Below are 23,652 nucleotides of genomic sequence, written 5' to 3' on the forward strand. Positions count from 1 at the left end.
AGATAGACAACCCAAGAGGGGGGGTGAATTGGGTTTTAAAATAATTTTACAATTAAAACTTTTGTAGATGACTAATTAATACTTTTGCAAGGTGATTAATTAGTTGCTATGTGCTGTGAGTGAAATGAGAATGAGAGAAAGAGAGACAAGCAATTACAAACACGATGTTTATAGTAGTTCGGAGCTAACCCTTGCTCCTACGTCCACTTCCCAAGTCTCACTTGGGAATTCACTATAACTCCTTGGATTACAGCCGGTTGTTTTTCAAGCTCACAACCAAACTTGTTGTTTTACGAGCTCACAACGAACTCGGTCGGTTTTTCCAGGCTCACCGACTAGAACCAACCCCGATTGTTTTCCCGGGATCACAATCGAACCCTTATGCGTTGGTTTTACACTCGGCTCACCAACCAACCTCTACACCCTTGATTCAATCCTCCGATTGAATCAAGCAAAGACAATATGGAAAGAATAAGAAACAAACAGAAAAACTGAGCTTCTTAAAAAGCAGATTTGCTACAATATAAACTAGAGAGAAGTTAAGAGCCCTCAAACACTTTTGCGTTGGAGTAGAATAGGGCTTCTTGAACTTTGAGTCTCCTCTGGAATGTCTGATCGACTTGAATGCAGGAGGAGACTTCTTTCAATGATGGGAAGAGGTTGTTGGATGGAGTTAATGGCGCTCTTCCTTCTTTTTCGTTGAAAGCAAGTTTGCAGAGAATAAATGCTTGATCTCTTTGAATGGAATGGTAGTTCTCTGCCTTGCTACAGTCCTCTGTGGCTATTTAAGCCATCCCCCACGGAAACTAGCCGTTAGACACCTTTTTCTGCCCGTTCTGCATACTCTGCACAACCTGACAATGTGTCCGTTGGGGTCGGAGTCGACTCGCGCGATCAGGAGTCGACTCGGCTGTAGCGGAAGTCGACTCATGCTTTTTTGGAGTCGACTCGGCAACTGTTCTGGGTTTGAATTAAAGTAGCCTCTTCGACTGGGAGTCGACTTGTCTTGACCCGGAGTCGACTCGCCAACTTTTGGAGCTGACTTGGCATTTTCGGAGTCGGCTCATCTCATGAAATCCATGGAGCTAATTTTCAACTTGGCCCACTCGAGTCGACTCGACAATCCTGGGAGTCGACTCGGCGCTCAGAGTCCGAACTCCCGATCTTCTGTCTTTTGGCTCGTCCAGTCTTGGAGTCGACTCGAACTTCTCCAGAGTCGACTCGGCTCTCAGTTTCCGAAACATAGGCTTCTCCCTTTTTGGTGTAGCGCTGCCTTGGAGTCGACTCGAGCTGTCTGGGAGTCGACTCGGCTCTCAGAGACAGTAAATCGGTCTTCTGTCTTTTTGGGGTCGCGCTGTCTCGGAGTCGACTCGCGTATTGCGGGAGTCGACTCGAATCTCAGAGTCCGAAAACGGTTCTCTGACTTTTGCCTTGTGTTCCACTGAGAGTCGACTCTCACTTTCTTTGGAGTCGACCTGCCAACCATCGGAGTCGACTCGCGTTCCACAGGAGTCGACTCGAATCTCAGGGTCGAAAAAACGCTCTCTGACTTTTCTGTCTGTAGCTTCTTGGAGTCGACTCATATTACTCCGGAGTCGACTCGGTAAGCATCGGAGTCGACTCGCGCACTTCAGGAGTCGACTCGCTGACAGGTTTTGAGTTGATGCTTTCTGCTTGTCTGTCTGTTCTCAGTTGGAGTCGACTCGTAATGATCTGGAGTCGACTCGAGCCCGTGCCAGTGATTCTGATACGCTTGGAGTCGACTCGTAATACTCTGGAGTCGACTCGAGTCTCAGACTTTGGTTCAAACTGACTTCTTAACTTATCCAAAATATTATGAACCAAGTCTAGAAACACTTTAGACAAGATTCTCACTGAAACACTCAATTGAATTCATTAGTAAACAAGAGATATACTCAGATGCTTTGAGCTCATCAAAATCAAATAGGGTTATGATCAATCACTCCACACTCTAGAACTACTACACATGGATCTATTCGGACCAACTAGAACCACAAGTCTAGGTGGAAATAAATATGGTCTAGTTATTGTAGATGATTATTCTAGATACACTTGGGTCATGTTCTTAGCTCATAAGGATCAAGCATTTTCAGTTTTCAAGAAATTTCATAAAGAAGTAACGCTAGAGATACTTCTGTCATAGCTATTAGAAGTGACCATGGAACCGAATTTGAAAATCACTTATTTGATGAGTTTTGTAGTAAAAAGGGGATAACTCATAACTTTTCTGCACCTAGGACACCACAACAAAATGGAGTTGTGGAAAGGAAAAATAGAACTCTAGAGAAAATGGCTAGAACCATGTTATGTGAAAGTAACCTTCCTAAGTACTTTTGGGAAGAAGCCATCAATACCTCTTGTCATATATTAAATAGAGTTTTATTGAGACCCATTATAAAGAAAACCCCTTATGAACTTTGAAAAGACAGAAAACCAAAAGTGAATTATTTTCATGTCTTTGGATATAGGTGTTTTGTTCATAATAATGGGAAAGATAATCTAGGAAAATTTGACTCTAAATCTGATGAGGGTATATTCTTAGGGTACTCTACAACTAGTAAAGCCTATAGAGTCTTTAATAAAAGAACCCTAGTTATAGAAGAATCCATACATGTTATTTTTGATGATTCTAGTGATACCTCTTCTAGTAAGAGAGTTAATCTTGATGATGATGCTGAAATTCTTGAAGAAAAGATAGATGAGATGACGTTACAAGATGATAATCAAAAATTAATTGGAGATGCATCATCAAGCCAAGAGGCTATTGTGGATCATGGGCTGACTAAGGCGTGGAGGTTTGCTCACGGGCATCCTAAGGAATTAATTTTAGATGATCCATCTCAACCTGTTAGGACTAGAGCATCTCTTAGGAACTTAAATAATCATCTAGCTTTTGTCTCACATTTTGAACTCAAACACATAGAAGAAGCTGAAAAAGATGTAAATTAGATAAATGCAATGCAAGAAGAATTAAACCAATTTACTAGAAACAAGGTATGGAACCTAGTTGAACGACCCTCTGAATATTCAATTATAGGTACCAAATGGATATATAAAAATAAACTTGATGAAAATGGAATTGTAATTAGGAATAAGGCTAGACTAGTAGCAAAGGGCTATAATCAAGAAGAAGGTATAGATTTTGATGAAACCTTTGCTCCTGTAGCTAGACTTGAGGCAATTAGACTATTACTAGCATTTGCATGCTCTAAGGACTTCGAATTATTTCAAATGGATGTAAAAAGTGCATTTTTAAATGGATATATTAATGAGGAGGTGTATGTGGAACAACCTCCTGGTTTTGAAAATCATCAATACCCTAATCATGTGCACAAATTGAACAAAGCACTTTATGGTTTGAAACAAGCACCTAGAGCATGGTATGAAAGACTTAGCAGATTCCTACTAGATCATGAGTTCTCTAGGGGAAATGTAGATACAACACTGTTTTTAAAGAAGAAAAACAAAGATATGTTAGTAGTGCAGATTTATGTTGATGATATTATTTTCGGTGCTACTAACAATCGCCTCTGCGAAGAGTTTGCTGACTTGATGCAGGGTGAGTTTGAAATGAGCATAATGGGAGAGCTGAACTATTTCCTCGGGCTTCAAATCAAACAATCAAAAGAAGGGATCTTCATCAATCAAGCTAAATACATCAAGGAGATGCTTAAGAAGTTTGATATGGAGGGAAACAAGTCAATCAGCACACCCATGAGCTCATCATGCAAACTAGACCAAGATGAATCAGGTAAATCTGTAGATCAAAGTATGATAGGATCTTTATTGTATCTCACTGCAAGTAGACCTGATATCATGTTTAGTGTATGCATGTGTGCTAGATATCAGTCTAATCCTAAGGAATCTCATCTAATTGCAGTAAAAAGAATCTTTAAATACCTAATAGGAACAAAAAGTATAGGTTTATGGTATTCTAAAGAATCTAGTCTGAACTTAATAGGATACACAGATTCAGACTTTGCTGGTTGTAAACTTGATAGAAAAAGCACCAGCGGGTCATGTCAATTCCTACGAGAAAACTTAATTTCATGGTTTAGCAAGAAACAAAACTCGGTTGCATTATCTACTGCTGAAGCTGAATATGTAGCTGCCGGGAGTTGTTGTGCTCAAATCATGTGGATTAAACAACAACTTGAAGACTATGGCATTAAACAAGACAAAATTCCCATTAATTGTGATAATACAAGTGCAATTAATCTAACCAAAAATCCAATTCAGCATTCAAGAACTAAACATATTGAGATAAGACATCACTTCATAAGAGATCATGTTCTGAATGGTGATGTGACACTCCAATTTGTTTGCACTAATGATCAATTAGCTGATATCTTCACAAAACCTTTGAGTGAAGAGAGATTTAGTGTGCTTAGGAGAGGATTAGGAGTGATTGATCCATCCTAGTGATGTTCTCCACTAGTCCATTGATTTTGATGATTAGGTGGTGTTGAATTTAGAGTCTCCCATCGATGATTATCAAGTCAGATCATAAACTTAGTGCTTATCCCTTGTTTGGCACGAAAATAGCATGATTTTTAAGTGCGTGCCAGAGTTCGAGTCGACTCGGATACGTTTCAGATTTGGCTCATAAGGAGGAGTCGACTCGCACATAGACGGAAGTCGACTCGAGGAAGATGAAGCATAAGGGGAGTCGACTCGCACATAGGCGGGAGTCGACTCGAGGTCGATGACAGCATTAGGGGAGTCGACTCGCGCATATTTTGGAGTCGACTCGAGGTCGAGTCGACTCGCGACTCAGTGGAGTCGACTCGAGGTCGGGATCCGGATTTTTTAACCCTAATCCAAGCGTTTAATCAACACTTCTATTCACCGCCGCCACTATTCATAAACCCTAGAGCCGTCTCCTACGTCATCTCCGACCGTCCTTAGGGCTTTTCCGTCGACCCTCTTCCGTCCCTTAGGGTTCATTCCTCTTTCCTAGGTCTAGAATGCCTCGAAAAACCGTTGTCCCAAGCCGGAAGAGGGCCCAACCCGCGACCGGTGCCGAGCGACGGTCCAAGGCTCGGAACGATCCCGTGAGGCCACAACCTCCGGCTCGTTCCCCGCCGAGGCCCGTTCCCTCGCGTCCATGCGCCGGGAAGGCGGTCTCCACCGGGAGATATGTCAACTTTGACTATCTCTCCCAGGAGGGCTTCACCATAGGAGAGAGGTTGCGGGCCCAGGGTTTAGAGTTCTTTTGTTTCTTAGATCTCCCCACATACCCTGGTCTAGTTAGGGAGTTTTATGGTACTGTGCATAGGGGCAATGGGGGTATAGAGGGAACCGTAGTGGGTGTCCCATTATTTATTTCAGAGGATTTCATAGCTCAAATCCTCCATCTTCCCTAAGTAGGGGTATCTCCTACACACCCCGAGGATAGGACTGAGGCCCTTACGACCATTTTAGGGAGTCCACCCCAGTCCCCATTAGATGAGGTGTCCGCCAGCTCACTGTCAGTTGAGATGCGGCTCCTCCTGAGCATCATCTCTAGGACCCTTTTCCCTAAGACCGGCCGATTTGATTTTGTGTCTGAGAGGGTCCTAGCCCTCATGTACCACATTCTCCAGGACACCCCTATCAACTTCCCCAAGATGATCTATAGATACCTATGTGAGCCACTAGATAGATCTAGGCTCACCCTTCCTTATGGGATGCTGTACATCCTGATCTTTAGGGAGTCCGAGATCCCTATTCCTGAGGGGGAACCCTCTCGCGCATTGCGATGGACAGATCGCATGGGTGAGGGAACCCTACACAGGATGGGGTTTCATAAGGTAGAGGGAACATGGGTTAGAAAACCATCTTCCTCCACACCTACTACCAGACATTCCCCCAGTCCTGACCCAGATTCAGATTATCCTACCTTTCCCTCCACCTCAGCTCCCACCACCTCAGCCGGACCCTCCTCCTCAGCTTCACCCACTCAGCAGATGGAGGTTCGGATTTCTCCTGAGCAGCTCCGGGAGTTGCGGCAGGAGATTGTCAGAGATCTTCGGGACGGTCTTCTGAGGGAGCTCAGAGGTCCATCCACTGCCCTCTCTTCTGCATTGGTTCCCTCCCTATCAGCCGTGACCGAGATGACGGCTCATCTGAGAGAGGAGATCTTCAACGTCAGGAGCCTGATCCAAGCCCAGTTCTCCAACATGAGCGATGTCACAAGCAACACACGGAAGATGCGAGATGACATCCGACATGATATGGGCACCACTAGTCAGGAGGCCGAGCGCTTGGCGAATGTCCTGATCGCCAAGCTGGACACACTTCAGGAGACTCTGACCGAGCTCTCCACGACACACAGCAGGGCCACCTCGGCCATTATCACACAGTTAGGGCACGTCACCGATGCAGTCACCGTACTCATGGAACATCAGTCCAGACTGCCCAAGGGAGCCGCATCCTCCTCGAGGAAGCCCTAGCTTATTTTGTTTACTTTGACATGTATTTACTGCTTTACTTATTGTATTCACAAATGTACTTACATATACATCAATACAATGAGTAGACAAATTTCTTCAAAATTGTGCAAATTGATCTCCGCTTGCTTGTGTGTTCTGCTTACTTCCTTTTTGATGCAATGACAAAAAGGGGGAGAAATATATTTAATAGATATGTAAAAGGAAAAAGGAATCAATGAAAATCAATAAAAAGAAAAACTTTTAAAACACACAATAATTTGTTCTAAGTGGATTTGATACCTTGAGGCTCATTATCTCTCTGTTGGGGCTCCTAATGGAGTAATCTCCAGAATCTATTCAAGGGATATTCGAAGATTAGTTGAATCCTACTCAAGAACAAATTAACAGATTTTCCCTCTAAAAACCAAAAATTTCAGTTCAAAAGCTTCAATGCATTAAAAGAAAATTCAGAGAATCAAAACAAAGTTGAATGCATATGTTGAGGGGGAGAATCTGAATTTTTAAGAGAGCAAAATCATTAAAGACATATAAGCCAAACAATTGATTGCATGACATGAAGGCTTATATAATTCCAAATGAAAGGGGGAGCTTTAACTCCAAAATTTATTGTTTCACACCTTTCAAGTTTGGATAAATTAAATAACCAGACACTTGAATTCATTTATAGATTTTATTTCCGTGTTTGTTGTGCAATTCACTTTACATATACTCAATGTTTTGTCATCATCAAAAAGGGGGAGATTGTGGAGTGATTGATTAAAACCCTATTTGATTTTGATGAGCTCAAAGCATTTGAGTATATCTTATGATTACTAATGAATTCAATCTAGTGTTTCAGTGAAAATCTTATAAATTTATGGTTAAGTGCATCTGGTTTTGGTTCAAGATATTTTGGATAAGTTAAGAAGTCAAGATGAACCAAAGTCTGAGACTCGAGTCGACTCCGGGATATTACGAGTCGCCTCCAAGCGTATCAGAAGCACTGGCACAGGCTCGAGTCGACTCCGGAACATTACGAGTCGACTCCGACTGAGAACAGACAGACGAGCAGAAAGATACAACTCAAAATCTGTCAGCGAGTCGACTCCTGAAGAGCGCGAGTCGACTCCGATGCTAGCCGAGTCGACTCCAGAGCAGTATGAGTCGACTCCAGGGAGTTACAGACAAAAAGTCAGAGAGCAGTTTTCGGACCCTGAGAGCCGAGTCGACTCCTGAGAAACGCGAGTCGACTCCGATGGTTGGCAGGTCGACTCCAAAGAAAGCGAAAGTCGACTCTCAGTATTATACATGGCAAAAGTCAGAGACCAACTTTCGGGCACTGAGAGGCGAGTCGACTGCCGCAAAGCCCAAGTCGACTCCGAGACAGCGCGACCCCAAAAAGACAGAAGACAGTATTGTTGTCTCTGAGACGCGAGTCGACTCCAAGACAGTTCGAGTCGACTCCAAGGCAGCGCTACTCCAAAAAGACAGAAGACTGCTTTTCGGATACTGAGAGCCGAGTCGACTCCGGAACAGTTTGAGTCGACTCCAAGACTGCACGAGCCAAAAGACAGAAGATCGGGAGTTCGGCCTCTGAGCGCCGAGTCGACTCCCAGAATTCACGAGTCGACTCGAGTGAGCCAAGTTGAAGAATACATCTATGGATTCCTTGGGATGAGCCGACTCCAAAAGTGCAAGGTCAGCTCCAGATTTTGGCGAGTCGACTCCGGATTAAGTCGAGTCGACTCCCAGTCGAGAAGCTCACTTTAATTCAAATCCAGAACAGTTGCCGAGCCGACTCCAAAAAAGCATGAGTCGACTCCTGCTACAGCCGAGTCGACTCCAGATCGCGCGAGTCGACTCCGACCCCAACGGACACATTGTCAGGATGTGCAGAACGTGCAGAACGGCTAGTAAAGTGTGTCTAACGGCTATTTTTCATGGGGAATGGCTTAAATAGCCACAGAGGACTGTAGCAAAGCAGAGAAGTAACATTCCACTTAAAGAAAACAAGAATCCTTCATCTGCAAACTGATTTCAACGGAAAAGAAGGAAGAGGCCCATTAACTCCAGTCAACCAACTCTTCCCAGCATTAAAGAAGTCTCCTCCTGCCTTCAAGTCTTCCAGACATTCAAGAGGAGACCCAAAGTTCAAGAAGCCCTTCTCTACTTCATCTCAAACGTGTTTGAGGGCTCTTAACTTTTCTCTTATATATATAGTTGTATATCTGCTTTTTAGAAGCTCTATTTCTCTGTTTGTCTTTGTTCTTTCCATTTGGTTCTTACTTGATTCAATCAGGGGATTGAATCAAGGGTATATAGGTTTGTTGGTGAGCCTAGGTTGAAACCAACGGTGTAAGGGTTCGATTGTGATCCCGGAAAAACAATCGGGCGGTTCTAGTCGGTGAGCCTAGGAAAACCGACCGAGTTCGTTGTGACCTCGTAAAACAACAAGTTGGGTTGTGAGCTTGCAAAACAACCGACTGTAATCCGAGGGGTTATAGTGAATTCCCAAGTGAGACTTGGGGAGTGGACGTAGGAGCAAGGGTTAGCTCCGAACCACTATAAAATCCTTGTATTTGTGATTGTCTTGTTATTTGCACTTTCTTTTCATTCACTGCACGCAGCATCTAATTAATTAACCAGCAAAAAGAATTAATTAGTTATCCACAAACGTTTTAATTGAAAAATTAGTGTAAAACCCAATTCACCCCCCCTCTTGGGTTGTCTATCTGGGCAACAGGCGATCTATAAGAAGGGGAGGAAACAGAGAGGGAGGGGGGGGAGCGCTCGGTTGTGGGCCAAAGAAACAGGGGAAGGGAAGCTCTGTTCCAAAGAAAAAAAAGAGTTTTGAGTTGTGCTCTATTTTCAAACAGAGCACGTTGTTCTTCTTTTTCTTTTTACTATTTTTTGTTTTATTTTAATTAAGAGCAGTATTGTTTTTAATTTTAATTAAGAGTTTTATTTGTAATTCTTTCTGTTGCAATTTTACTGGAGAGTTTTATTTTAAGAGCTTTAGATTTGCAATTTTAATTTATGTTTTTCACATTCTATAATTTTTTTCTTTTCATGCAATATATGAAATTCTCTCTCATGCAATCTAGGTTCCAGGCTTTAATCTTCTTAATCACTGTTTTCATCCATACCAACGTTTTCCTTTGAATAGTTAAATATTTCATGAAAATTTATAAATCCTCTTCGATTTCTAAGTACTTGTCTTTTTATTATTTTTAAATAAAAATATATTCTCCGGTAGACTAGAGAATCTATCAACATCCTCAAAATAATGTTTTTCTTTTATCATTCAAAAATCGATTTCCAATCCGAGTGAACGTTCTAATTTTTATGCAACTCCAATCGCCTTCCTGTGGATCGACCTCTTACAACCGCTATTCTTCGAGTAGGAAAGGTAAGAGTAAAAATTTAAATTTAACTTTTGTTCGTCGGTTCTAACAACGATCTGTCTAGCATATTTTTAGGTAGGCAGGAATCGGACGATCAGTATTTTTAGGTAGGCAGGATCGGTAAATTGGAAGAGTTCCAAGCAACGATTATTGCAGATTCTACCATGGAAGCAGAGTACATTGCTGCATCGGATGCTGCGAAAAAAGCATTCTGGTATAAGAAGTTTGTCGAAGAGCTCGGAGTCATGTCATCAGATGCCATAACCCTTTTCTGCGACAACAACGGCGCCATAGCATTGGCTAAGGAGTCGAGGTCTCACTAGAAGTCCAAGCACATAGAGTGGCGATTTTATCTAATTCGCGACTACCTCGAAAAGAAGTATGTAGAGGTGCAGATAGTAAACTCCACTGATAATGTGGCAGACCCATTCACTAAGCAGCTGAGTCAGAAAAAAATTAGAAGTCCATCATGAAAAAATGGGACTTAAATACGTGTCTGATTGGCTTTAGTGCAAGTGGGAGATTGTTAGAAGTATGCCCTAAAAGCCAACGTGGCTGACGCATATTTGTAATCCGAGGCATAAATTTGTAATTTGATACTTATTAATAAATAAGATTGGGCAAATTATTTTTCATTCATGTTTGTATGTGTCCATGAATCGTCCAAGAAATTAATAGATGATGATACATATTCTCAAGGAGTTGAGAATTTGAGGCATGCATCATTAGGGATTAATTTCTAAATGCTCCTGATCGATGGATCCATCACGAGGGACGGTGATCGATCCGTTGAGATTAGTGCACAAATCACTTAGTCAGATGGACGAGTTTTGAGTTCATGGTGTAGAGACACTGGAGTGATTATGCGAGTACTTGTTAGAGAACAAGGTACTGAGCGTGATCAAAGATAATAGTCATATGGATGTCTATCCACTCGTCAGTGACTACTTATGTTGCAGTTGTATGACTGGTCCTTTGACCTACGATGCCTCAGCTATTCACTATGAGGTTACTATAGTTTGAAGAGCATGTGAACTTGGGCCCTAGCCATTCGGGTCCTTGTAGTGCAGATTGGCTACAGTAGGTTCATTTTGGAATAGGGTTGCATCTAGATGGGGTCTATCGATCTTAATAGATTAGGAGTGATCCTATGTGATTTATGAGACTGAGTTCAATAAATTCCTAGCCAGGTATTTTGGAAAAAGAGTTTTTCATATCTCGAACTGAAAGTCGTATAAATTTGACATATGACGGACGATGGGGTTTGACGAGATATCCATAACCTCCGTCACATTGAGATCCATGATAGAGGAACTGTATCATATGCTAACTGCACCAAAAGATTCAGATATTTCATTCTGCTGGGTTGCCACCACATACTGCTAGGTGTCACTAGTGGATTGTGAGGCTCCAAGGCATTCACTTGGTGATCAGTGAACCCTAAGAGTAGAACTGAAATCGTTTCAGTCCACTGAAAGGAGTTTCAGTGATATTGAGATGGAGATCTCAATATGTCTCACTACCAGTCAGAATAGAACCTACGGAGTCACACATATAGAGAATTTAATTAGTCAGACTATCATAATCGTGATTTAGAATCTCAATTGAAGTCAATTATCAATATGATTGGTGATTGAATTAACTCACTAAGTGTTAGTGAGTTAATGAAAGAAGAATTAAGTGGAATTGATTGCAATTAGATTGCAATTGGGATGATTTAATGAGCCAAATTAAATTGGATTCGATCCAAATTGATTTGGGTTCATGATTGGGTCAATTTGATTAAACTAAGGTTTGTGCGGATTTTAAAGATCACATATTGTCGTAGGATGAATATGACTTAAGTCATGTTCACACTATGTGGACTTTAAAATCCACATGGCATCGTAGGATGCATCCTCCCAAATCAATTAATTCTCCTAATAAGATTAGGAGTCCTAATGTGATTAGAAAATTAATTAATTGATTAAGTAGACACATATCATGCATCTATGAGCACAAGGATTGGACACTTGATGTTAATCCAAGGGTGGGTTATAGTCCCATACTCCTAATAAGATTAGGAGGAGCCCTAAACCCAATCTATAAAAGGGTAGCAAGGAAAAAGTTATGAATTAATTCTCTCCTCTTCCGCTCCACGCCTTCCTTTCTCTTTTCTTCTCCCTTCCCACGGCAGCAAGGGGCTTCCCCTCTTCTTCCCACGGCAGCAAGGGAGATCAAGTTCATCTTCTTCCAAGTGTTGGAAAGAAAGAAAGAAGAAGAACCTAGGAAGAAATCAATTCGCCCAAGGAAAAAAGGAATTCTTTCCTCCATGCCCAAGCCCATTCTTCCTCCTTCTCCACGGCAGCAAGGGGGTCCTCTGCATCCTCTTCTTCCACGACATTGATAAGTGCTGAATAATTTATAATTTATTTATCTTTTCATAGCACTTATCAATGTTCTTAAACTGATAAATATATACTTTACCATGAAATTGAATAATCATTGAAATAAATTTAAATTATGATAAGAAGTAAATAATTCTTTTCTCAAAATAGACTCTAAACTTGTTCCTCTTTTGGTTGTAATCTTTCATGAAAACATATAAGGAGGAGATTGTGTTGACCCGGTTTAGTAACCTGATGGAGTTGTAATCAAGCTAAGGCTATGATTAAATAGGTTTTAATCCTGATTGGATAATTATTCTTGTATGAGGAAAAATGTTTGATTGACCCTTTTTATTAAGTCACAATTCTGCTTTTAGCCTTATTGAGTCCGGTCTGAAGAAGTTTAGCAAGAATTAAATTTAAACGACATTGGGCTCGAGAGTAAGTTCAAGCAAATCAACGATCATGACCCACCTCAAACCCAAAGTCAATTCCCAACCAATTCCTTACCTGCCTTCATATAGAATTTATAAATTTAAAACAAAAAAAGAAGAAAATAATGAATATAATAAAATAAATAAAAATAATTTCGGGGGATTCACTGTTCATATGAAGAGTGTCCCGTGAAAACACTGTTCATATGAACAGTGTTACAAAAAAAATATATAAACAAAACATAAGCCACTGTTCATCTTCTTCCCCGCAGTGCATCACGGCCGAGATTCGCGTCCTCCCTCCCGTTCCAGCCACGAGTCCCACGTGGTGCAGATTCTCCGCCTCTTCTTCCGTCCGTGACACGATCAATAATCCAGCTCCTTCCATCGCGCCTAATTGCAGCACCCTCTTCTAGAAACTCCTACACCCGGACTACAAGCTTGATCTAAGCCATCCGTGATCAAGGCAACGCAGCCATCTTCCTTCCCGCCTCTGCAACCACGGATCCACGTTCTCCACTCTTCCGGATCTCCAGCTCCTTTCAACATCCCCGTGATCCCAGCGATCCCGCTTCCGAGTTTTAGCACCAGTCCAAGTTCCCAGCGTCCGTCTGCAGCAGTCCTCCAGCACCATTTCTTCCGCCGGTGATGCATCCCACGCTTCAAGCCTCCGCGTCTGCAAGCACTGTGATCCAAGTGTTAGCATCCCTCATATGCCATGAAAATTTCAAAATAATTTTTAGATTGCAGCGGAAAACATATGCGGGATCCGTTCATCGCATGAACGTATTTTAAAACCTTTCGTTTGTAGATAGATTAGAATTAAATTATTTTAAACCATTTTAAAATCATTAAGAAGATCAGATCTTCACCTTGTGCGGGTAGATGGTCTCCGCAAATCTGATTTACATGGATTTGTAGAAGGTTCAATGGAAGCCGCACACGCGTCCGGCCTCTACGGATATCCACACGAGGTAGTGAGTCGATCGAAGCCTTTGGATCTCCCCGGGGTGCTAGCTTCCTTGCAGAGATGGCTTTAGATGGCTGAGGTCCTCTCCTTTGAATCAATCTTTGATTGGCTTGAGAGGAGGAAGAAGAAGGAAATGCCAAGGAAGAAGAAACAAAGGCTCTCCGCAGCCTTTTCTTTTTCTCCTACGCTGGACCCAAGGAAGAGGTAGAAGAAGGCCACCCCACCCTTTCTTTTTCTCCCTTTTCTCTTGCGGCTGGAAGGAGGAATGAGGGGAGGAGGGTTTCTGCCATGAACACCCAAAAAATTATGAGAGGAGGGGCCAAAACACCTCCTCCTTTTAATTTCCCATGAGATAAGGATGAGCTCCTATTTTTTAGGAGCTCACCTTATCTTTTTTATTCGGCAGCAAGGAGGGGCTTACGCCCCTCCTTTTCCTTCCACGCATTTCCCAAGGGGAGGGCGTGGGCCCCTCCCTCATAACCCCTTTAATTAACCACTTAATCAAATTAAATGGTAAAATGGTTTGGGACTAATGCATGGGTCTAATCCTATTCAAAATAGGATTTATATGAACCCATTTTAATTTCCTCCAAATCCTAATCAAATTAGGATTTAATTGAACCATGACTCTATTAAACTCTTCAATCCTAATCTAATTAGGAGTCATAAAATTAATTAGATTAAATTTAAAATTAATTAGGACTTAAAATAATCCTAATCTAATTAGGACTTATTAAATTTCAGCCCTAAGACAATTAGGACTTTAGAAATCCTATTCCAAGTAGGATTCTAATTTAATTTGAAATCCTAATCCAATTAGGACTTCATGAATCCCACTCCAAGTAGGACTCATGATCAAGTCCAATTAATAAATCCAATTAATTAAATTGCAATCCGATTGCAATTAATCCTTCTTCTAACCACTAACTCTTAGCGGGTTTTTCATTTATCAATCTAATTGATTATTTGCGATTCCTAATCACATTCAACCATCGGATCGGTCAATACCTCTAATGTGTGTGACCCCATAGGTTCGATTTTGACTGGTAGTGAGATATATTGCAATCTCTATCACAATATCATTGAAAACTTCTTTCAATAGGTTGAAACAATTCCAACTCAACTCACCAGGGATTATCGACCATCAAGATGATCCCTGTGAGTCTCACCATCCACCAGTGACACCTAGCAGTATGTAGTGGCCACCCAGTAGAATAGAATGATTGATGCAGGAGCACGAGCCCAAATCATAATGGATGTACGTCGAGTTTGGATTCTTGCTTGGGAGTGCCCGAAAACACATTGGGTTCGTAATTTCTAGCATTTAATTGGATTGAGTCTATTTTATTTTGGTCACATTGAGTCCTTTTATTTTGGGTTTATTTGGGTTCTTATTTTGGGTTTGCAATTTGCTGATTTATGTTTGTAATTGAATGCCAGGTGGCATCAAAAGAGTCCATGTTATGCAAGGATTGAGTCAAGTCATATTGGGTCATATGTGGAGAATTTAGTTTAGTCGTATGAGTGAAATTGAGTCCTTATGCGAGAGGATTGAGTCCATGTGTTTAAGATTGAGTCCTTATGATTGAGTGCCATTAAGAAGGATTCCTAATGCCGTGAAGATCATCACTCATCACGTGGAGAAGTTCAACCATGAAGATCTCTCACATGTGGAAGAAATTCAGAGTTCAGATCCAGTTGAAATCCGTGACAGATTGAACATCATATGGTATTTTGAAGATTTCGAGAACTACAGAAGTCTGATTAAGTTGATTCAAATTTTGATGGAAAGTAGACATCCGTAGCTTTCCAATGACTATAAGAACATGAAATTTGGAGATCAGATGAAATTTGAGGAGTCTCCCGAACTTCATGCTGATGTTGGTACCCGAGAAGGAGTTCCACCTAGATTCCAACTCGTGGCATGCGGCTGAATTTCTTTTGATGGGTTTCAATCCATACGCCATAAGGAATGGATTCCTAGGTGTCTAGGCTTAGGTGTCAAGGCCTTTGATTGGTCAATTAGAAAATTTAAATTTTGAATTGAGTCCTCATGTAATTAGGAGTCCAATTTAAAATTCTGTGCCAACCTTTCTTTCTATATAAAGAAGGGTATGATGAATGAAGTTAGTTTTTCTTTTGGATTTCGAAATTATGGTTTGTTTGCGTGAAGAGAGGCTACTCCTCTTGCTGGTGCGATGCCAAAGGGGCTGAGGGAAGGTGGGACGCCTCCCCTTCACGCCATTTGAAATTGGGTTGGTTTTGGATGAGATTTCCCTAACAAACTCAAGTTTATCCTTATCCCTTCTTTTGTTCTCACGCCTCCACCTCTTGTGTGCACCCTCCTTGAGTGCCACATCAGCATTTCAGCACCTCCCTCATGCCCAAGACTCCTTCCCACGTCCTCCTCTAAGTCCTATTGCCATTAGGACTCCACACAACCCAATTCAGCCTAAAAAAATTGGGCTAGCCAATTTCAGCCCCCACAAAATTGGTGCCTAATTTTGGTCCATTGGCTGACCCTCCTTGAACCCAATCTCACCAACCAGCAACCCATCTTCTTCCTCCTTCCTTCCACCACAAAGAACCCTAGCCTCCATTGCCATTGCTTGAAAAAAAAAAAAGAGAAGAAAGATTCAGCCATCCTCAAGAAGAAAAAAATCTGCAGCCCACCCCGTTCTGCATCAATTGGTATCAGAGCGAATCGATCCACAGGAGTACTAGAAGAAGATCTTCCCTTAGGAGGTAACATCCATATCTTGAACTTTCAGATCTGATTTTTTGGTGTGTTGGGTAGATCTGATTGATTCATAGAAGTTAAAGGGAATTAAAATTCAGCATCTTATACTTGTTTGGAATCATACAGAAATTTCTGCAGTAATAATTCTTGTTTGAGTTTGGTTTGGGGTATTTTAATTTTTGTTCTTCATCTTTGTAAACCCCATACCGTGGAAGAGTTGGAGGTTGAATGAGTGGTGTAAAAAGAAAAAAAATATATATCTGAAGTGGGTCAGATCATCGCTTGGGTGACGACCACTGGGGGTTAGAGTTTGAGAAAGAAGCCATAAGGAGGGTCGGTTCATCCCTTGGGTGACGGCCAAAGGGTTTTTATTATCTCTGATTTTGTTGCTGATTCTATTGCACCATCATGAGTACAAGATGTCGCTATCCCTACTATGAAGATCGACGTTATCCCTACAATGTCGATCGATGTCGTTCCTACTACGATGATCGTTGCCATCCCTACAATGATGATCAACAACGAGAAGTAGAAGAGATGGATCGTACGGAGGCACGACTACGACATCGTCGCCAACAAGATAAGAAGCTGGCTGAAGTCCTCCATCGAATGGATCTTATACGGCAAAAGGAGGAGGCGTACCAACTCGCACTTCGTATGGAGTCACAGCAGCGACAACGATGCCCTGCACAAACACCGATCGTGCGACGGCCTCTAGAACGCAGTAGCCAAGGAGTCCCTTTTCCTCAAGGTAACGCCCCTATTTTTAGATCTAAAACCTCTTTTAATCGAAGTGCTTATCAAGAAAGAGGTGCTTTATGGGCCAATGAAAGGGGTAAAGGATGTATGCCCCAATCCATGCTGCAAGGAGGTAACTCTACGGAATGCTACAAGTGCGGCGGTCGAGGCCATTCCGCCGTTGTTTGCCCCACCAGAGACCAACGGTCCACGTTGGTATATGAGGAGGACGAGATCATAGAGCCTTCTGAAGTTTCTCCTTCTCCTCAGCCCACTGTTGATGAAGAAAATGAAGGAGACGAAGAAGAAACCCCTACGGATGAAGCCCTACTCGCATCAGTTGCCAAGGGTGCTAGTTCTGAAATTTCAGAAGTTGTTCCTCCTGATTTCAAGTCTATATTGGATGATTTCTCTGATGTAACCCCTGAGGATCTTCCCAAGGAGCTTCCACCGATGAGGGACATCCAACATTCCATAGATTTGGTGCCCAGATCAAGCTTGCCGAACCTTCTTGCATGCTGGTTGAACCCAAAAGAACACGAGGAGCCTCGTCGCCAAGTCCTGAAGCATGGGCCGCATGCAGAAGATTTTATTGCTGATGCCCTCAGTCAAAATTCATATGTTCTAACTCTTTTGAATGTTAAGGTAATGGGGTTTGCTAATCTAAAAATTTTGTACCCCTTTGAAGTATATTTTCAGCCCATATATGCAGAAGTTTCAGCAGTGGATCAGTGGCAGCATTCAGAATTTTTGACCCATGATTGCTTTCTTTTATGTGTCCCGGAGACCTCACTTGGTGATCATATTGTTCGAGAGGTCCATGGCGGAGACCTTGGTGGTCACTTTGGCTACGTCAAAACAGTCACCATGGTGGAGGATAAGTTCTATTTGCCGACCCTGCGCAAGGAAGCAAACTTTGTGTTGATGTGGTTGAGTGTTGAATGCAGAAATTTTCAGAAGCTTCAACCTTGCCAAGTTGAATTCTTCAAGGTGCTGAAGTGGATGGGACCCAAGGCCTTTGTGCTCGAGTTACCAGATGATTTGCAGGTTAGCCCCATCTTCTATGTTGAAGAGTTGCAGCCCTATGATGCTCACTATGTTGAAGATGAAGACATCCCATCTGTACCATCTTCACTTCTTCGACGATCAGCCCCGACGGACATCATTGAGGACATCCTAGTTGTTCAGATAGTGTCCACCCATCGAGGAGGATATCAGAAGTTTTTCATTGGAGGACCGACTAAATTCAGATCGCTCATGATTAAAGATGGAGGAAGTCCAACAGCTGAACCCAAACTTCTACAAGCTCTATCAATTGTGAAACTCGACGGAGTCGAGTCTTTTTTCCAGAAGGGGGGAATTGATGCAGGAGCACGAGCCCAAATCATAATGGATGTACGTCGAGTTTGGATTCTTGCTTGGGAGTGCCCGAAAACACATTGGGTTCGTAATTTCTAGCATTTAATTGGATTGAGTCTATTTTATTTTGGTCACATTGAGTCCTTTTATTTTGGGTTTATTTGGGTTCTTATTTTGGGTTTGCAATTTGCTGATTTATGTTTGTAATTGAATGCCAGGTGGCATCAAAAGAGTCCATGTTATGCAAGGATTGAGTCAAGTCATATTGGGTCATATGTGGAGAATTTAGTTTAGTCGTATGAGTGAAATTGAGTCCTTATGCGAGAGGATTGAGTCCATGTGTTTAAGATTGAGTCCTTATGATTGAGTGCCATTAAGAAGGATTCCTAATGCCGTGAAGATCATCACTCATCACGTGGAGAAGTTCAACCATGAAGATCTCTCACATGTGGAAGAAATTCAGAGTTCAGATCCAGTTGAAATCCGTGACAGATTGAACATCATATGGTATTTTGAAGATTTCGAGAACTACAGAAGTCTGATTAAGTTGATTCAAATTTTGATGGAAAGTAGACATCCGTAGCTTTCCAATGACTATAAGAACATGAAATTTGGAGATCAGATGAAATTTGAGGAGTCTCCCGAACTTCATGCTGATGTTGGTACCCGAGAAGGAGTTCCACCTAGATTCCAACTCGTGGCATGCGGCTGAATTTCTTTTGATGGGTTTCAATCCATACGCCATAAGGAATGGATTCCTAGGTGTCTAGGCTTAGGTGTCAAGGCCTTTGATTGGTCAATTAGAAAATTTAAATTTTGAATTGAGTCCTCATGTAATTAGGAGTCCAATTTAAAATTCTGTGCCAACCTTTCTTTCTATATAAAGAAGGGTATGATGAATGAAGTTAGTTTTTCTTTTGGATTTCGAAATTATGGTTTGTTTGCGTGAAGAGAGGCTACTCCTCTTGCTGGTGCGATGCCAAAGGGGCTGAGGGAAGGTGGGACGCCTCCCCTTCACGCCATTTGAAATTGGGTTGGTTTTGGATGAGATTTCCCTAACAAACTCAAGTTTATCCTTATCCCTTCTTTTGTTCTCACGCCTCCACCTCTTGTGTGCACCCTCCTTGAGTGCCACATCAGCATTTCAGCACCTCCCTCACGCCCAAGACTCCTTCCCACGTCCTCCTCTAAGTCCTATTGCCATTAGGACTTCACACAACCCAATTCAGCCTAAAAAAATTGGGCTAGCCAATTTCAGCCCCCACAAAATTGGTGCCTAATTTTGGTCCATTGGCTGACCCTCCTTGAACCCAATCTCACCAACCAGCAACCCATCTTCTTCCTCCTTCCTTCCACCACAAAGAACCCTAGCCTCCATTGCCATTGCTTGAAAAAAAAAAAAAGAGAAGAAAGATTCAGCCATCCTCAAGAAGAAAAAAATCTGCAGCCCACCCCGATTGCGTCAATGATGAACCTCTAGGTGTAGTTATCGTATGATACAGTTCTTCTATCGTGGATCCCTACAGACTGGAGGTCATGGATAACTCGTCAAACCCCGTCGTCTGTCATATGTCTAGATTTATTCGACTTGAGTTCGATAGTGGAAAACTCTTTCTCCACTTTATATTACTACCCTGGCTAAGGTCTTAGAACTCAGTCTAATAAATCACATAGGATCACTCCTCTTCTATCAAGGTCGATAGATTCCATGTAAGTGCATACCCTACTCCTACAGTAAACTTACTGCAGCCAATCTACACTACAAGGACCCATATAGCTAGAGACTATGTATACGTGTAGTCAAACTACAATAACCTCACTGTGAGTAGCCGAAGCACCGTAGGTCAAAGGACCAGTCATACTACTGCAACATCAAGTAAGTCACTGACGAGTGGATAGACATCCAAGTGACTTCTTGTCTTGGTCACGCTCAGTACCCTTGTTCTCTAACAAGCACCTGTACTATCACTTCAGTGTCCCTACACTGTGGACTCGAGTCTCGTCCATCCAGAAGGAAAGTGATCTGTGCACTGATCGGATTGATCACCATCCTCGTGATGATCCATTGATCAGGAGCATTTAGAAATTAATCACCAATGATACATGGCTCAAATTCTCAACTCTTGAGAATATGTATCATCATCTTATTAATTTCTTGGACGATTCATAGACACATAAATAATATGAATGAAAAGATGCCCATTTATTATTCAATAATAATAAAGTCAAGTACAAATTTATGTCCCAGAATTAATAATGTGTCCGTCAGATTGGCTTCTAGGGCATACATCTAACACCAAGCACCCAGCAGCTCTTCTGTGATTTCCTCCCATCGATCAAGCTCCCATTTCTTCCGCCCGTTTCAAATGCAGCTGGTGATCCCACGAATTGACGCCCTCCTTCCGTTTCCAAATCCCAGCCCCCAAGCAATCGGATCCCCAGCAATCACGCATCCTCCCCCTCTCGATGCTTTAACGATTGATCTATAAAAGGGGGGGGGGGGGAAGAAACAGAGGGGGGGAGCTCGGTTGAGAAAACAGGGGAGACCCCTTGTTTCGGTGAAAAGAAGAAGAAAACCGAGAGGAAAGAAGAGAAAAAGAAATAAAAAAAGAGAGAAAGGAGGGGGGAAAGAGAATAGTTTTGGATATTTTGGGAAAAATGGGAGGTGATCAATTTCATTTGAAGATCAGAGGTCGTCCGGAAGCCATGCTCGGCTAAACGTCTAGTCTAGGGCTGGATGAAGCCCTAGCAATGTTACAGGACATTGTAGTTCTTATTTTCTTTATTATTTTGGAGCTTGTTTAAATTCTTATTATCAATGAAAAATCCTTTTATGATGTTTAAACTTTGAGCATGCTATTTATTATTCATGTTTTCTAAAGTAGTCTAAGATGATCCATGCCTAGGAAGATGAGGTGTACTGCACCCTAGGTTAGCATAATTAGGTAGACACTTCTTGCTATACCGAAGATGGATTTTCTTAAAACTCTTTATGCTTTTATTTTATAAAGGCTTGTAGCCAATATTGCATGCCACTCCAAAAGATTAAAAAAATAAAGAATATAAACCCTGATGCAATGTTATGTGGTGGACTCCAAACCCTAGATCCATTTATTCTGATAAATTCTAATTCGTACTCATAGTTTAATTTAGTTAAATCAAGTTAGCAAATTCTTCTTCTTGAGTTATTTTTAAAAGAAAAATAACTTATTCTTCAATCCCTGTGGACCGACACCCGTAATCACTATCCTACAGGATACGTGCTATTGCGTGGTTTATTTTTGAAATTGAAATAACCGATCAATTTTTGGTGTCGTTGCCGGAGATTGCTTGCATAGTTATTTTTCCTATCATTAAAAAAAAATAATTAATTTAAAAAACTTTCAAAAAAAATATATGAAAAAAAATTATTTTCTATTATTATTACTTTTCTTATCTCCTTTTTCTCTTCTACTAATTTTTTTTTTCAATTTTTCTTTTGGTCTTATTTGATCAGGAATCGAAGGAAAAATCTGGGATGATCAAAAGGAGAATAGCTAGAAAAGGAATGCTGTAGAGGTTTGCCTAAAAAATTTTTAAATTGCTGGGGAAATTTCCTTTGGTAACCTCTAAACCTTTCTTATTTAAATTTATTATTAGATTGAAATTTTGTGGTGATTGTTTGATTTTAATTTCAGCAAAAGTGTGAATGCATGCTTGATACACATACACAAATTAATCCGCACATAGTAAGGGCAATCACCCCAACAAGATAAGAGCCGAATTTCATCACCGGACTCTTGCCCAACTTAGATGAACTCAATCTTACATAGTGTCACTTTAATTAAAATCAATTAGACGTTGGCCCCTAGGGACATTCGAGCTCAATATGACGAAGATCACCGAAAGTTGCACCAATTTCGCTCTGTGGCTTAGTTGATGTCTAGGCAAGCTTTGTCCCTATAAGGGAGACAGTTCATCTGTTCGAGGCAAGTGGGTTTTAAGTGAGACCTTTGCGAACGCATCGTGACCCCTCCACTTACCTGGGAGCTTACTTGGTCAACTCGGTTCATTAGACCGGATTGGAGGCTTAGGTACCCTCTTCAAACCAGTTAGGAGCTGTCTAGTGATTTTAGGACAAATACAAGGATTTATGTGTTTTTCTTTTATTGCATGTTTGATTGATCAAGTACTAGTGTATGTAAGGGAGTCGTTCTAGAGTACGTGACCTATTACCTTTTGACCTTGAAATAGAACGGACCCTTAGAAATATTCGAGCTGAGATCAAAACCTTAGAATCATTCCCACCCCGTAAGATGGCTGAAGAACAACCCAAACTCCTGAGAGAGTACTTTACTCCCACCATTTACACTTCTCCATTTTGCATTCGATTACCTGAAGTAGCAGCTGTACAATACAAAATAAAGTCTAGTGTGATCCAAATGCTCCCATCTTTTTATGGGCTCACCAACGAAGAACCATATAAACACCTAGATGAATTTCTTGAGATTTACATCACCGTCAAGATTCAGAACTTCACTGATGATGCTCTGAAACTTAGATTATTCCCTTTCTCCCTTAAAGATAGAGCCAAACAATGGCTGAATTCTTTAGAAGCTAACTCGATTCGTTCTTGGGATCAAATGCAACAAGAATTCCTTAAAAAATACTTCCCATAGGAAGAACGAACCAGTTTAGACGTGCCATTACAACCTTCTCCCAAACTGAGAGAGAAGAATTTCATGAAACTTGGGAGAGATTTCGGGACCTAATCCGTAAATGCCCTCATCATCAAATACCTAAGTGGCAGCTAGTGCAATGTTTCTATGACGGATTGACTGAACGAAACCGTCAGATGATCGATGCTGCATGCGGGGGAACTTTTATGCTTCAAAATGATCATGAAGCATGGCAATTATTTGAAAATCTTAATGAAAATTTCCTTCACCAAGCTTTCTGTTCTCGTCAAGCACCCCCGAGTTCTCAAAGAAAAGGGACCATTTGTGAAATAAGTCATTCTATGGACCTGTCTAGCAAGGTAGATGCATTGTCCCATAAGATTGATCAACTGATGATAGGAGGACATGTCGTTAGCTCTTCCCAAGCACAAGTGTGTGCTATCTATTCTAGCCCATCGCATCCTATTCATGAGTGCCCCTCGGCACCGCAATTCTTCGAACTCGTGTAAGAACACATCAATGCTGTCCAAACACAGCCCAGACCGGGTA

The 23,652-nt window shown here is 41.6% G+C and overlaps 1 non-coding gene across 1 annotated transcript; it reads right to left on the reverse strand.

Moving 5' to 3' along the window:
* Positions 1 to 23,115: 23,115 nt before the first annotated feature.
* On the reverse strand, positions 23,116 to 23,221 carry LOC113461625. The gene has a single exon (XR_003383915.1). It is a non-coding gene; the product is annotated as a small nucleolar RNA R71 (small nucleolar RNA).
* Positions 23,222 to 23,652: the final 431 nt, after the last annotated feature.

This window comes from Phoenix dactylifera, unplaced genomic scaffold (assembly GCF_009389715.1).
Source record: "Phoenix dactylifera cultivar Barhee BC4 unplaced genomic scaffold, palm_55x_up_171113_PBpolish2nd_filt_p 000306F, whole genome shotgun sequence".
NCBI classification, from domain to species: domain Eukaryota; kingdom Viridiplantae; phylum Streptophyta; class Magnoliopsida; order Arecales; family Arecaceae; genus Phoenix; species Phoenix dactylifera.